Source organism: Euprymna scolopes, chromosome 4 (genome assembly GCF_053919585.1).
Source record: "Euprymna scolopes isolate OS-2025 chromosome 4, ASM5391958v1, whole genome shotgun sequence".
In the NCBI taxonomy this organism is placed as follows: Eukaryota; Metazoa; Mollusca; class Cephalopoda; order Sepiida; family Sepiolidae; genus Euprymna; species Euprymna scolopes.
In genome coordinates this window covers 139,701,697-139,719,319 of record NC_136485.1, presented here as the reverse complement: position 1 = coordinate 139,719,319, position 17,623 = coordinate 139,701,697, and positions in this window count along the sequence as shown.

Below are 17,623 nucleotides of genomic sequence, written 5' to 3'. Positions count from 1 at the left end.
TGATAATCGCCATCCTCAGAATTTTATACATTTTTCCTTTTTTTTTTTTTGCCCTCGCTATGATGAAGAAAAAACAGTTCGTAAAGAGTCAGCATATTTCTTCCACTCTGTTTTGATGTCACAAAATGACAATGATGCATGCCATGTATTTTGCACAGAAACAAAGAAACAAGCATCATCCACTGTGCACGGTTATCCCCCATTTGTCTATCTTATCTTATATATATTTTTGCTACTTCCAGAGAATTGGGACAAGATTTTGTAGTCGATAAGTGGAGTTTTCAGATAAAAAACAATGATTTCAACTGATTTTTTGTCAATTTTAATAAGTTGCAATAGTAGCTTCCAAATTATGCAGACGAAATTACTTGAATATTCCTTTATTATTAAAAAAAAAAAAACATTAATCGTGTTAGCAGGTGAAAAATTGCCACCATATTGTTTTCATAAAATGAAGTGAAACGAAACCATAAACAAGGGAAGTAACTCTAAATGTTTAATGTGACTAATGCAAAACAAATAACAAAATAAACATAACATATATACAGTGTTTCTGAGTCTGATTTTCATTTAAAATGTTTTCATAATTGTTTAATATAAAAATAACTCTTCACCTAAAAATTAAATAACATAAAAATAACATATATACAAGTTTTTTGCAACTGTTGAATTGCCTCCCTTGTGACTCTCCTGTGTCTTACATAAGCATACATGGTCATCTTCTTCAAATTCTATTTTCTTTATTAAAAAACTTTCTACCGATTTTTTTATCAATTTTCGTAATTTTTTGGATATAATCATCTTAAAAATATGGGGAATACATACATACCGTTGTTTTCATGTGAAATTCAATCTTATCATTTCCGAAATCTCGTCCCAATAGTATAGAAGCACCATATTTTTTTCCAATAAATTTTCAATAGGAAATTAACGGAACATTTCCAAAACAAATTTTTCACTCTCAACATTTACAGCATTTCCTAAAGCGTATTTCGTGAAACTATGCATTTCATTTTTGTTTAAAACTGATTACATTTATTCTTTATACAACGTAACATTTTATCAGCACACAAGAGATGGAGAAGTTTACATGTTTATACAAAGGAAGCTATACATCAAAGAGAAAGAAAACATCGCACATGCGTCCTTTTATACAGAAAACAAAGGGAGACAACCCAAAGTTCCGTCTTTAAAGTCCATGTTATCAGTTAACAGACAAAGAAGACAACTGTAAGCTGCTCATATCACTGATAATTAAGGATCAAAAGGGGACAACTCTTCAATATTTAAAAATCCACGAATATTGATATCCCTAATAGGACAGCAGAGGGCAGACAAGGCTCTATATACGTATTCGCAGATGATTAAGTTAGTTTTGTAGTTACATCTAATCATTACATCTTTTGATCACCCTATTTCTGTCCTCAGGTGATTAAGTGCTTTCCACTGAAGCCAGGATGTTTCTGAACCGAGAGAGAGAGAAGGACACAGAAAGGGGAGATTCCCATGTCAGTAGAAGAGGAAGGTATGGTATTCTCTAGCTGTCTGGACTATGAATGGCTCATATCCTCAGAGGAAACATAGTTAGCAAAATAATATTTATAGCTAGTCTATAAATTTTGCTGGTTAATGCATAAATTGAAAACTAAAGTTTGTATGAAAATTTGTAAGGGGCCAAAATTGACAGGATATTCAAAAAATATGAAGAAAAGTAGAAATATGGTAGTATAATCCAGGGCTACGAAAAATATGGTGGTATAAACTGTATCTGTGCTTGAAACTAAACCGAAATAGCATTGAAGCCAGGATGCTTCTGAATCAAGAGAGAGGGCCACAAAAGGAGCCCTAGTCTTGTCTTTTCCTGAAATGTTAGAAGTTCAGCGTGGCTAGGGAAGCTCTATGTTTCAATTCATAGGTTTTCTTGTGTGTTTCAAAAACTGAATTTCTTCTTTACATTTTTTTGAAGCATGTGGTCATTCAACCGTTTTTCGCTTTTTTTATGCAGTTCTTTGCATTATTGTTATATTCTGCAAGATCTTTCAAGCTGCACTGATTGAGCTGTAGTAGTCAGACAAGTGTTGCATCATAAGGTCATCTTCTGTACATTCGCAAATATTTTGGTTGGTTTTGTAACACTATTTGGTCATAACAACTTTTGATAGCCCTATTCCTGACGAGTCCTAGGTGTGAATATTTTCCAAGGAGGATTTGGAGATTGATTAGTTTATTGACTTACACTCATTAGATGCAAAATAAAAATAAAATAAAAAATTACTTATTGAAGTTGCTAAATTAAAGTTTTTTTTACATGTGTTTAAAGTATATTGTTAAAAAAGTTTTTCACTTTTTTACACAGTCCTTTGCATTATTGCTGTTATCTGCAAGATCTTTCAAGTTGCACTGGTTGAACTGTAGAAGGCAGACAAGTCAGTTACAACCGTTGCCAACAATTGCCCCTAATCTCTATCTGTGCTTAAAACTAAACAGAAATACCATGGACAAAGTTTCTTTCCTAGAACTGCCCGCCTGTGGAATATAATACTGCAGGGGCTGCTTCCCAGTTGACTATAACATGGTTGCTTTCAAGCCCAATGAAAACAAACTCTTGTTGAGTTGTCTTCTTAAATAATCAAATTCTACCCAATCATCACCATCATTACCAATCATCATGATCATTACCAATCATCACGGCCATCTGACACTCATCAACCCTTATCCTCAAGTAGCCTTTTGGCGTTGATAAGAGATGTTTCCTTAACAAAATTTTTTTAAAATACATAATCTTAAAAAATGTCACGCATGAAATCGCTTATATAAAAAGCAAAATGTCTGTTAGTATGCATGTGTGTGTGTGTGTGTGTGTGTGTGCATGTATATATGTGTGTGTGTGTGTGTTTGTATGTCTCCCAAAAACTTTTGACAGACGCGTTGGACTGTGACAAAATTGGTATAGTTAGAAAGATCGGTCTCTTGGACGACAAATATTGAAACATTGGTCCAAAAGATTAATTCTTTGACCGTCAACTGGGTTAGTTTTTTCAAGGAGGGGTCAGTTTTTGTGTCAACATTTTTTAAAAGTCATTCACGCCTCGTAATCTCAATGTACGTTTAAAACACTTTATTTCAAAAGCCTGTGATATCACAAATGCGCCATGGTCAAGTCGGTTAATGCATTTGCTTTATTTCACCTCCTTTGTCTCTTTCCCATTACAGGTCTGAGCCTGGCTAAATTTTCTTTTTTTTTTTTTTGCGCTCGCATAGGCACTCAATATTATTTTAGTTGTTTTTGGGGGCTGGGGGTCGGTTGCTCAATAACCTTACTATACCACTTCTCCACACCCAGGCAACGCCGGGTACTCATTCTAGTCATTAATAAAATTTACTATCCTTTCTGTAATCCGATCATGTTTGGTACAAATAAACTTCACTCTATAATTGACTTGTTAGCCAGGTTTACATTATTAGAACACTCATCATTTCCAGTTTGGCAATGGATTGCAATGGCAAAGATGTCACATTTTTTTTTTTTTTTTTTTTTCCTTCTTTGCAGTACAGGTTCGATCAGTTTAAAAAAAATTTATTGTTATTTCTGAGGTCAGACGATTTCTAATATTATACAAGCTCACTCTCCAGTTCTCATGGTTCAACAAGTCCATTATTTTCAAATTCCACTTGATGCAGTTCTATCTATTTACTTGCTTCCAATAAATTTTGTTTTCTCCGACTGCAAGAACTTAGACACCAGAGTCGGAAAGTGGGATAGAGTGATTTAAGACACCCAATGCTTCTACAACGGTTTATCCAGGAGGAAGAACGCTCCACATGGCCATACCAGCATAACCAATTCCTCTTAGGATAGCATAAATAAAATTCTGACATATAAAAATGCAAAAAAAAAAAAAAAACAAAAAAACTTCAACACTTTCTACATGTTAAAAGTATAAAGGTCGACAGAAAATTTTAGTCCTATTTCGTTTGCTATCAATTATTTGTTGTTTTTATTAAGAACATTCGTTTTTGCTCTATTTAAATTGAAGTTGTGCCTTGTTATTACAATATTTTTTCTTTGTGGCAATTAAATGGTTATGAAAAAAATTGGCTAAATAATTTAGTAAAATGGCAAAACATGTCACCTAAATGAATAAATGTAAAAAAAAATTTTATTTTTCACTTATCCTAATTATCAGGTTGGTGCAAAAGTTTTTGCTGATTTAAAATTTCATCTCGAAAATGAAAAACTATGTTTTGATAATTTTTACTCATAATAATAACAACCTTTGACTTTTCTTTCTCTAAAACTTGATTCCATCTGTCAACGAGCTCATAAACGCATCGATTGTAAAATTATTTAGGTTCTGATGTGAAATATGAATCTAACTCATGTTTGATCTCCTCTTGTGATGTTAACCTAATACCACCTAAATAGTTTTATGATCCTTTTAGGTCACAAGAATATGTAAAATTGAGCATGATTTTCCAACCAAATTCTTCTAGAAGATCTTTGGTTAGAGTGCTGTGTGAAGATGAATATTATTATAATGGGAGATGACTTCCTTTCTGTTGACTAAGGACGATCATTTTCGGGTCAACAATTTTAGTGAAAGCACCCACCCAAAGTGGTTCTTGAAAAAACTTCTAAAATATGTTATTTATAAAAAAATTAATAGAAAAGAAATCTGTCCATGTAAGATTTTTAATTTTGTCAAGTAATATATTTTGAAACGGATTGGTCTGCACGGAGCATCAATAATATATGTGTTTGGTAAAATTCTACGCTTCTTTGATTACAGAATCCCACCAAAATGTTTTTTTTTTTAAAGGTGAGTTAGCTATATTGAGAAGATTATTTTCTAACTTCCTGCTCCCAACTGTATGAGGTACATTGCGGTAGATTAGCAATTAATGTGCGATACTGTTAGAAATTTTCTTGCGTTAGTTATTTCTAACAAACAAAAGTTTATAAAAAAGAACAACTTTTTGTAGCAGAACAACCTTCCGTTTTTTTGGGTGAAGGCAATTAAAAACCAACAAGCTATTGCATTCTAAAACAAATTACGGTACTTGTACAGTTTAATCAAGACATTAAAAAATGAAAATATCGAAGAAAGGTTATATTGCACCTATCCGTTTTGGACTGAAGATCTTCGAAAAAACATTTCATTTAATTTGATCAAGTAGTTTTTATTTTACAGCAGAAAAACACGTTTTTATGAGAGCGCGTTGAAGTCAGCCATTATAGAAATTTTTAACACGCCATGGGGAGATAACTCCAGTTAAAGCGCCGACACTCCCTCCCCATCTTTATTACTAGCTTTTCTTCCTAAAAATCGAACCTTTTGCTCGGTATCATAACAAATTGTTTTTTCGCTGTAAAAAAAAAAACTACTTGATGAAATTAAGTGAATTTTTTTCGGAGAACTTCGTTCCATAACGGATACGTACAATACAAGCTTTTTTCGATATTTTCATTTTTTTTATGTCTTGATTAAACTGTACAATTAATAGAAAATTAGGTAGCAGAGGTGAGGAGAAGCGTTTTAATTTCTTTCAGTAAATTCTTTTGAGCTTCTCTCGTCCAAGTTTTTTTTTTTTTTTTTTTTTTTTTTAGCCTCTCCTCAAGTAATAGAGGATAATTTGCATAAAGTCACTTATTTCCAACAAAACGAACAAACGGGCATAGAAAGTTATCGAGCTGATATAAGCTATTGCTTTTATTTCTTCAGGCGGCTTACTCTTTCCTCTTCTTTCCTCTTCTTTCTTTTTCACCTCTTCTTCAGTTTGACATCAGAATGTGATTCAGATTAAGGCTTAAAAGCAAATGGCTTGAAGTGCTACCGTTTTTATTTCTTTGCTTCGTTGGGACAAGTTATAGAGAGAAAAAATCATTACTCCTATTTACCTTGCCTCCCCACAAGGGCAGAGTTAGACACAAGGTCGGTTTTTTTTAAAGATTTTCAAAAGCATGTAGTTTTTCATTTGAAAGATAAAATTTTCAATCAACAAAAACTTTTACATTGACCTGATAAAAATTCGAGCTCAGTGGCTGACCTAACAGGTTACAGTTTCTTTTAGTATGATAAGCTGTAACTTTATAATCTGAGCACACAGCAAAGAATTTACAGTATGTCATATCACGTGTCTATTGTTATTCCATTTTATTGAACAGATGTTCAATATTTGTATTTAGATTTGTTTTAGTGAGTCGGCATCTGACGCAGTTAGAAATGACGGATGTTTTTCTTCTTCTGCTTTGGTGTTTCTGAGTCCAGGCTATTCTGTATTTAGAAACTTATCTGTTATCGTTTTCTCTCAACATTTTTGTACATTGTTAAAATAATTGATTATATGTAATTGAAGATTTCTTGATGTTTTTCCTTTTTTTTTTTTTTTTTTACCTTTTACAAGGTAGTTACCACTTACGAAGGCCCGGAAGCCACTCACGGATAAGGGGTTATTGCGTGTACAGTAATCAATGGAATAGTATCGTAGTAATCGTTAGTATTGGAGATTTGATAAAGTGTTTTACTTAAGGGGGCGGTTCATCAGGGATTTGTTTATGTTGGACTTGAAGACATCCAAGTTGTAGTCAGGTGGGAAACAGGCAAACGGAAGAGAGTTCCATAGGCATGCACTTCTAAGAAAGAAGCTTTGTTCATGGAATCTACGTTTTGGTTTTGGCACAGATAAAGAGTGGGGAAAATTTTTGACAGTGTTTTCAGCTAAACAGGTGTTTATCGTGAAAGATTGGCGAGGGGGGGGGACCAGAGATTGGATCTCAGACGAGCACTTGCCATGGAAGTAATGATAAAACATAGACAGGCTCGCAACGTATCTTCTGTGGGAGAGAGGTTGCAGAGAAGAGAAAAGGGCATCCCTCATTAAGCCACAAAGCCTATTTTGTACTCTGTCAAGGCAGGATAGGCTGTTTTTATTAGCTCCTACCCAGATGTGGTAGCAGTACTCCATCCTTGGAGGTACTTGGCTTTTATATAGATAGAGAATTGCATCAGCAGTGAGATATCTTCTGGAGCAGTAGAAGAATCCTACCATTTTTCCTGCGACCTTGGCAACTGACTTGATGTACGTGTTCCATTTCAGGTCAGGAGTAAAGGTCAAGCCCAGAAGCTTATCAAAACATGAAGCCTCCCCAAGACGAGAGCCATCCATTTCAATTGATGCCAGATGAGGATCAGAGCGTTGATGATGTAAAGATAGGGGCTTGGTTTTAGATGCATTAAAAGTAACTAGCCACCTCTTCCACCAGTGTACCACGTGCTCAAGATCAGAGGAGAGAGAGTATCAGAGAGAACTTTGTCATTTACGGCCTTTGATGTGTTGATAAATATAAAATAGTAATCATGAGAAGAACTCGAGAAAACTTGAATACCTACTGTCAACTTATGAACGCCTCGCTTGTAAAATTCTTTAGGGTTTGATGCAAAACATGAATTTAACTTATGTTCAATCTCTTCTTGCGATTTTATTCCTAAGACAAGCTAAATGTTTTTTTTTTAATCCTCAAAATAAGTGACAACTCGAAGGAGCTAGATCAAGAGAATATGCAGGATGGGGTAAGATTTTCCAATCAAATTCTCCAAGGAATTCTTTTGGTTAGTTATGCTGTGAGAAGTAATTGTCTGTATTTTTGAGATGAGGTGTTTTCATTGATTGAGATTGTCGGACTGACTTCCTCATCTTGGTTGTTATAGTCACAAGATAGGAAATGATAGAAGGTGATAACATACTCCGAAAAAAAAAAAAAACGACAGAAGTCCTAGTGATATATGGCCGAGTGGTCCTAGACGTTGTATCAAAGTTTACAGTTACCCAAAAGGTGCTGAGTTCAATCCTGAACGAAGGCAGTAAAAAAAGTAACATTCAAAACAGAGAATCAGCAACTATGTCCCAGAAACTAGCGGGAGTCCGAACACGGTACCCCTGTAATAATAATAAAGGGTTGGGTGCGAGGCTCCTAACAAACGGTTCCCCAGTTCAGTTCGAGACAAAACACTTGATGAAGGCTGAAGGGTAAAACGGCCAAAACGTTGTGACTATAACAACCAAGATGAGGAAGTCAGTCCGACAATCTCAATCAATGCTGTGAGAAGATGAACATTATTGTGATGGAAGATGACTTCCTTTCTGTTGACTAAAAAAGGTCGTTTTGGTTGAGAATATTGCAGAAAAATATAAATGATGCTTTATTAATATGAAAGAAAACACTAGTCATCTCAATGAGGCTCACCAAAGGAGCATATGTCGTCTACCAGCAGCTCGGATGAACTAGGCCTGGAGGAGGTTAAAGAGGCACTATATGCAGCCTTTGCTATGGCCCGTATATTTTGCTAAGTTTGTTGATTCAAGAGTGCAGAAGGCAGACGTCAGGAGAGCGGTAAAAAGCTGTGTGGCTTGCCAATCCTCCGACCCAGCACTCGTTCGTTGGGAGAAAGGGAAGCTGGGGGTGAGGGACCACTGGATAGAATATATAAGAACTAACAGAAATCCTAAACATTTAAGAACTGAAACGAAGTAAACATATCATAAGAATTAAGCAACGAAATCTGTTATGTTACAATCTTATTATTATTATTATCTGTGAAATTCTGATACGTTACAATCTTATTATTATTATCTGTGAAAATCTGATACGTTACAATCTTATTATTATTATCTGTGAAAATCTGATACGTTACAATCTTATTATTATTATCTGTGAAATTCTGATATGTTACAATCTTATTATTATTATCTGTGAAATTCTGATATGTTACAATCTTATTATTATTATCTGTGAAATTCTGATACGTTACAATCTTATTATTATTATCTGTGAAATTCTGATATGTTACAATCTTATTATTATTATCTGTGAAATTCTGATACGTTACAATCTTATTATTATTATCTGTGAAAATCTGATATGTTACAATCTTATTATTATTATCTGTGAAATTCTGATACGTTACAATCTTATTATTATTATCTGTGAAAATCTGATACGTTACAATCTTATTATTATTATCTGTGAAAATCTGATATGTTACAATCTTATTATTATTATCTGTGAAATTCTGATATGTTACAATCTTATTATTATTATCTGTGAAAATCTGATACGTTACAATCTTATTATTATTATCTGTGAAAATCTGATACGTTACAATCTTATTATTATTATCTGTGAAATTCTGATACGTTACAATCTTATTATTATTATCTGTGAAAATCTGATATGTTACAATCTTATTATTATTATCTGTGAAAATCTGATATGTTACAATCTTATTATTATTATCTGTGAAAATCTGATATGTTACAATCTTATTATTATTATCTGTGAAATTCTGATATGTTACAATCTTATTATTATTATCTGTGAAAATCTGATACGTTACAATCTTATTATTATTATCTGTGAAAATCTGATACGTTACAATCTTATTATTATTATCTGTGAAATTCTGATACGTTACAATCTTATTATTATTATCTGTGAAAATCTGATATGTTACAATCTTATTATTATTATCTGTGAAAATCTGATATGTTACAATCTTATTATTATTATCTGTGAAAATCTGATATGTTACAATCTTATTATTATTATCTGTGAAATTCTGATATGTTACAATCTTATTATTATTATCTGTGAAAATCTGATACGTTACAATCTTATTATTATTATCTGTGAAAATCTGATACGTTACAATCTTATTATTATTATCTGTGAAATGAAGTGTAATACTTTTGCCTATACATCTTTGAGTGCATAACAACTAATTATCATTGTAGAGAGTCACTACTTGGCCTGTATTATAACCAATGAAGGTTTACACTTTATATGACCTTGAACTTAAAAATTCGGTCACAGTGTTGGTGTACAATAAAACAGATTGGTAACAAAAAGAATTTTTAAAGAAATGCTTATTTGCAATACTATACAATCTATATATTACTACCCTAGTATCTTTTACACACGTACGTGTATACGTGTGTCAAGGGTTTCCAGATTATAAATTATTCGATCGGAAAAAAAAACGATAGAAGGTGATAACATACTCTGAAAAAAAAAAAAAAGGACGACAGAAGGTGATAACTATGACCACAGCATATTCTTTTCATTGTTTTGACTCGAGTAAGACACAGCTAATCAAACGAGAACCACATCACTCTATATAAAAGCATATAAGATATGCTGTTGTCCTAGCCCTAATGATAACCAATGAAGGTCTACACTTTATATGACCTTGAACTTAAAAATTGGGTCACAGTCGAAATTTTGCAAATTTGACGCATGAATATCATGTTCTTTCATGCGAAATTTCAGATTTTTTGAGTTATCAACGTTTGCATGGCATAACTTTCGAAATATTTTATACAATAAGAAGAAATAACGTTCAGAGGAAACTGGCTCACTTTTTTTTTTGTTACGCAGAGTTATGAAGTCACATGACTCACTTATGACTAGGGCTAGGACAGCAGCATATTCTTTTCATTGTTTTGACTCTCGAGTGTGTATCCATTGATATCTTATATGCTTTTATGTAGAGTGATGTGGTTCTCAGTTGATTAACTGCGCCCAACTGTGTCGGATATATATTCTCGAGAATCAAAACAATTAAAAGAATATGCTGTTGTCATAGCCCTACTTATGACCTTGTTAATATTTTCTTTTTAAATTAGACCTTATTCTTAAGGATTCACAAGTACTCCGTATGGACAGTTATAATATTTTCTAATGTCGAATAGTCACAAAGTAATTCATTCTTTCTATTTCTACATTTTATACAAAAATTGAAATGGTGACTTTTTACAAGTAAACAGAAAGGCATTCTGGTAGATGTAATTTCGTAATTAAATACTTACAATTCCTTTGACTTAGGTTGATTATATGACTGAACAGTGTGTCATTCTTTTTCTTCCTTGAAAATACAAAAAAGCATAGGGGGCGTTCAGTAAGTAATGCACCTGACCAACTCCTCATAGTAGTAAAGTAATAAAACTCGACACAATTATTAGTCTTTCTTTTCAAATGAACCACTCATTTCCTAAAAGACAACAGAAAACAAAAGAAGAAACAAACAAAAAAAATTAAATTAAAAGACTCTCGGGCAATGCCGGATAGCCAAAGCTAATATTACTTATAATTATTCCAGTCAAAATTCGATCAAGAGTATAGACATGTGTAACATTTCAGTGAGGCGGGCTCATAAGGAATCTAATATATGGTTAATTTTAATAAATGTATTTAACTTTGAATATAAACATGAAGAAAATTGAAATTCACAAATCTTCAATAGAGTTGTGGAACATCTGTTACAACAACAACAACAACAACAACAACAACAACAACAACAACAATAATAATAATAATAATAATAATAATAATAATAATAATAATAATGATAATAATAGTACCAGTGAAACGATCTTTGAAATATTCAGTAGCTTAAATACTTAATATTGATTGGATAAAAGTATTCAATATCGATTAGTCGCTTATATTAGATTTCAACCAATCAGAAAGAGTTGCCTCTGGGAGCCGGACATCTGGTCCCCATGACTATATAAGCAAGAACCTAAACGCTGGTATAAGCCAGATGCAGTGAGAATACCAACTTACCACATGAACCTTTGTCAGTCATAACAATACTACACATACTCTTGGTGGGGAAACAAACTCTGGCTGTATTCTTAAACTACTAGCTTCTCAGCAAACAATACAAGCCATAATCATGAATTACGAAAATATATCATCATCATCATCATCATCATCATCATCATCATGCAGTCCTTCATAGCTGAAGATGACTAGTCAAGGCCTCTGTGCTTTATCCTATGCTGTTGTAGCATTCCATACTCAGTGTGGAAAGTTTCCCCACAAGTAATGCATGAGTAGTTGTTGCCTTTGGTAATGTTTTTGTTCAAACCTGGCCTTTATTTTTGCCTCTGTTTCTGCCTTTCCTTTGTGAAGGCTGCTGCGCCAGCAACTTCGGTCTACTGCTAGCTCTTCCCAATTTTTTGTGTTCTTATTCATTGTCTTTTGGCGGCGTTCTATCACATCCTTGTAGAGGAATTTCTGCCCACCAATCTTTCTGTACTCATTTTCCAATTTTCCATACAATTTGCAATACGATTTTAGGGGAGGCGATTGATTTTCTTCCTGGCCACATGTCAGTTCCATTGCAGTTGTGTGGTGGCAAATATAGCTTCTATACTTTTCATGTTGGCCCTGTTGAGTACTTCAACATTTGGTGTAAGATCGTTCCATTAAATATAAAATATAGCGACACGTTTACGAACTTACTCACTACTTAAGTCCAAACATATGCGGACATTCTCTTTCTCGCCTGACGCTTAAATATAGTTGATAAATTGTCACTTTCAACTGTTTTACTTTCTATTGACTGCTCCACATATTTGATCAATCCGACTTTGAATTATCTCCCTTTAAATTCTCTCTTTTTCTTTTTAATTCCTTCTATCCAGAGATAAGGAAATATAATAAAATTATAATGTAAGTGCTGAGTTTCTTAATGAACAGCCGATTGTGATAATTTCTTGTTGACATACACTAACCCCCACCAGCACAAAAAAAAACCCAATAAAGAATGGTATCATTACAAATGAATATATACTGCACTACCCTCATCCCAAAGGATGAAAAGAAGGTCTCATCACACACACACACACACACACACACACACACACACACACACACACACACACACACACACACACACAAATACTATACTACTTCTCCCTTCTCAAAACGGTGGAGATAATGCCTGGCAGGATAGTATTATAATCAACAAAATCAACAAACATCCACTACATGCTTCCCTCCTGCAAAAAAGAGGAGGTAATGCCTCAGAGGGTGGTCTCCTGATACTACACTAACCTCTCCCATGAACTGAGCATTCAAAGATAGTATAATAGTATAATTAATAGATGTAATAGTATAGTTACAGCTTCACACAGACAGACACCAAACTTCCATTAGTAATAGAACTACAATATTAACAAAAACAAATGTATAGTTTCGGATTCGGATAGATACCAAATCTCCATTAGTAATAGATATCGTATTAAGGTAAGCACAGCTGTGACTACTTTAATTTGAACATGTCGCAAAGATTGTCAGTATTCAACGTATCTATTGTAAGACAAATTTGATTGCTAATTTTGTTCAACAGATGTTCAATGTTTCATCTTTGATTTTTCACAGCGTTAGTAACCGGCCCGTTATTTATTTATTGTACTCATTGTGCTAAAAACAGCCTATCCTGCCCTGACAGAGTACAAAATAGACTTTGTGGCTTAGTGGGGGATGCCCTTTTCTCTACCCTGCAACCTCTCTCCCACAGAAGAGACGTTGCGGGCTTGTCCTTGTTTTATCGTTATTTCCATGGCAGGTGCTCGTCTGAACTCCAATCTCTGGTCCCCCCTCGCCAATCTTTCACAAAAAACACCCGTCTAGCTGAATCCATTGTGAAAAATTTCCCCCACTCTATATCTGTGCCTAAATCAAAACGCGGATTCCATGAACAAAGCTTCTTTCTTAGAACTGCACGCCTGTGGAACTCTGTTCCGTCTGCCTGCTTCCTACCGGACTACAACTTGGATGTCTTCAAGTCCAACGTTAACAAATTCCTAATGAACCGCCCCCTTAAGTAAACACTTCATCAAATCTCCACACTAACGTAATGTACTTGCAATAACCCTTATCCCTGAGTGGCTTCTGGGCCTTGATAAGTGATCACTGTGTAAAAAAAAAAATTACGATAATATATATATATATATATATATATAAATAAAGTTTGTTTGTTTGTTTAGACTCATTCTTCATTCTTTATTAAAAAAAAAAAAAAAATCCAAGCGTCTTTAAATCATTTTCAGTTGGACTGTTTTCTCGTCGGTTCGTACGTTGATTTATTTGGAAAATTATGTGCGAGTTTGTTTATATTATTGTCATGTGCTACAGAAGAATGAGTCTAAAACAAACTTTATTTAAAAAAAAAAAAAAATCTAAGCGTCTATAAATCATTTTCAGTTGGACTGTTTTCTCATCGGTTCATACGTTGATTTGTTTGGAAAATTATGCGTGAGTTTGTTTATATTATTGTCATGTGCTACAGAAGAATGAGTCTAAAACAAACTTTATTTAAAAAAAAAAATCTAAGCGTCTTTAAATCATTTTCAGGTGGACTATTTTCTCGTCGGTTCGTACATTGATTTGTTTGGAAAATTATGTGCTGATCACTTACTATTTAAGACTTTTCGACTATTTATTCATATGTATTTTGCATGTGTATATGTGTGTATATGTATATATGTGTGCCTCTACGTAATTATGTTTGTATGTGTGTGCACAAGCATACGTATGTTGGCGTACATTTGTATGTATGCATGTGTTTATTTCCATGTGTATGCGGGGTGGAGGGGGCTCCCGTAAGCTGTGGTGAAGGCAACCCCTTTAGGAGAAGCAAATCTCTGAGTTAAAAAACATAAAGCGGGAGACCACTACCCGCATTAAGCTGGTCTGCAGTTTGACTTGTTGCTGGCTATCTTGCTCTTGCTTGTTGCTGGATGTCAACATTTTGAACCGAGAGAGAGATTTAGCTGTCGTACAAAAACTCTGTAACACCATCAGGTATAGATACTCCCTCAGGCATTTGCCTATATAAAAAAAAAATGGTCCTATTGCTATGGAAAAGTTGTGACGCGTGTAGGTCTGAAATGCTGGAAGCATGTAATAATTGATCTGCCATCATTATATGTATCTATGTATAAGTGTATGTACGTTTATGTACATGTGTATGTATATGTGTGTATATCTATGTGTATATGTATGTATATATGTATGTGTATATATGTTTGTGTGTGTATGTATGTATGTGCATGTATGTATATAGGCGTGTGTATGTGTATTTATGCATGTGTGTATGTATGTAGATGTATGTAAATGTATGCATGTGTATGTATGCATATATGTGTGTATATGTGTGTATGTATGTATGAATGAGCATGTATGTATATGTGTATGAGTGCATATTTATGTACGTGTATGTATATGTAGATAAGTGTATGTACATATGTATGTGCATATGTGTACGTATGGGTATATGTATGTATATGTGTGTATGTATTTGTATATTTGTATGTATGTATGCATATCTGTATGTATGCATGTGTATCTGTATACGTATGTATGTGTATTATTCATGGTGTATGCATATATGTGCGTATGTTTACAGATATGTATGTGTGTATGTGTAGATATGTATATTTGTGTTTATATATATATATATATATATATATATATATATATATATATATATATATATATATGTATGTATGCCAATGACTGTCTTGTGTATGTTTATGTATGTATAAGTATGTCTATGTATGCATATATGTAATGTGTATGTATGCATATATGTGGGTTATTTGTATGTGTGTATGTGTATGCATGTGTATATATGTATGCATGCGTTCATGTATATATATGTATATACATCAGTGATCGTCTTCAGTGTCATGTCTGCTTGTGCGTGTGAATTTTGCTGGCAGGACTAAAATCATTTTCGGCTCATGGACTTTCAGTACCTGAGGGAGTGGCACTCGTCTGACAAGACGTTGCAATCATCATATATATATATATATATATATATATATATATATATATAAGAGCAAATAGTTAATAAAACATGTTAAAAAACACTTTGAAAAAGAGTTAAAAACATATTTAATCTGAAAAGGAAACACTTAATAAATGGATAGTCCTTAATCCGCGGAGTTTCCTTCTCATCAGAGGGTAGGAATTACAAAATGCGAGATCGCATTTTGCATGTAAAAGTATTTGATGAAATTGCAAGTAAGTCAAAGATGTTACTTGATAACAAAAAGTGAAGCAGAGGGAATATGGTGAAGAAAAAGGGTGATTTCACGTGAGTGGATAGTCTGGTGAAAGGTAAAGTATACAATGACGGTAAAATCACCCTTTTCTTATTAAGTGTTTCCTTTTCAGATTAAATATGTTTTTAACTCTTTTTCAAAGTGTTTTTAACATATTTTATTAACTATTTGCTCTTATTATAAGCTCTATCTCCTATTTGGTTTTATTGAGCTTTTACATTTGGTTGAGATTACTTTATAAATATTAATTCTTTAATATTTATAATATACTTTATTTTTACCATCTTGGATCATTTTGGTAAATTTAACTGTAATTTTTAAAATTTTATTTTTTTATATATATATATTGTTGCGGACCAGGATATAATAATACCCTAACTCGCTACAAGGAAATAATGAAATGAATGGAATCGAAAGAAACAAAAACTCAATTGATGGATAAGATAAACGCCGTTTATTTACTGTTGAAAGAATGAATGTTTTAGATATAACATGTGTTCATGTCCGCGCGGGTGTAACCATTGTTTGTTGCGGGATTGGTATTATAGAAGGAAAAAGGAAATGTGTTTTCATCTCATGTTCGGGTCACTATCATTTGTTCGTGCGTGGGAAAAGAAGTGAGTAATATATTAGAAATGAGAATAATAGTCCAGCGTGTAGACAAAGACAAAGGATAGAGGGTTGACATCAGTTAAACTGTGCACCATGTTAGCCGTCAGCTACGCGGTGGTGTTCTCTGGCACAAGTAATAGATAGAGAGAGAAAGAGTGTACGTACTGTCTGTTGGCCTTTCGTCCCACATAGTAGTAAATGGCGTGAGGTACGTGCGTGCGCCTGCCGAAACGGCGGCGGCTGGTGCGCCGACCAACCACCTCAGAAAAGCAGGTCGGAAAAAGGAAGAAGCCGCTTGTTGCTCTTTCTTTTATAGGTGTTTCCGGTGGTCTTTTGCGCATGTGTGAATTTCCATTGAAAGGAATGACGTCGTCCATCTGTGTGCATACGTGTGCGCGTGTGTGAGTACATGTGTGTACGTTAGCATGTGTGTATATACACGTGAATGTGAGTGTATGTACGCGAACGTGAATATTTGTACGTGTTTGGACGTGGGCGCGTATGTTTGTGTGTGCGTATGTATATGACAAGTAATATAGCTTGAAATGTGAACGTGTGTTTTCGTGTGAGACTAGAAAAGGCTCGCGCAATACTCCCCTTCCTAGGAAAAAATAAAATATATGCAGTGTATATATATTTATTTTTTTTTTGTAAGTAATGTGTTTGGCAATTGATTTTTCGTCCTGTTTTTTTTTTTGTTGTTGGTGTGGTTGTTTTTGTGCTGTGTGCTGACATGTGCAACGAGTTGCTTGGACAGGGAAGTGAATTGTTCGTTTGGAAGGAAAATTTTTGTTTCATATTGACTGTGTCTTCGCAAGTGATTCTGCGGTAATGTGTGCATTGTTTGGACGGGCGCTAGTTGCGCATTCGTTCTTGTTGAACGATTAGTGTGGTTGCCGGTTGTCAACGAAACTTCCAAGTTGTGAGTTTATCAGCGTGCGTGGTGCTGCCAATTTTGAAAAAACTCGATGCTAGAAACTCACTGCTGCCAGAGAGACACACCGCAGAGCAGCCTCAGCGGCGATCACAACAGCTGTCTTCCAATGTTCCCACTGTTCAAGACTTTGTGCCCCTAGGCTGGGGCTGCAGAGCC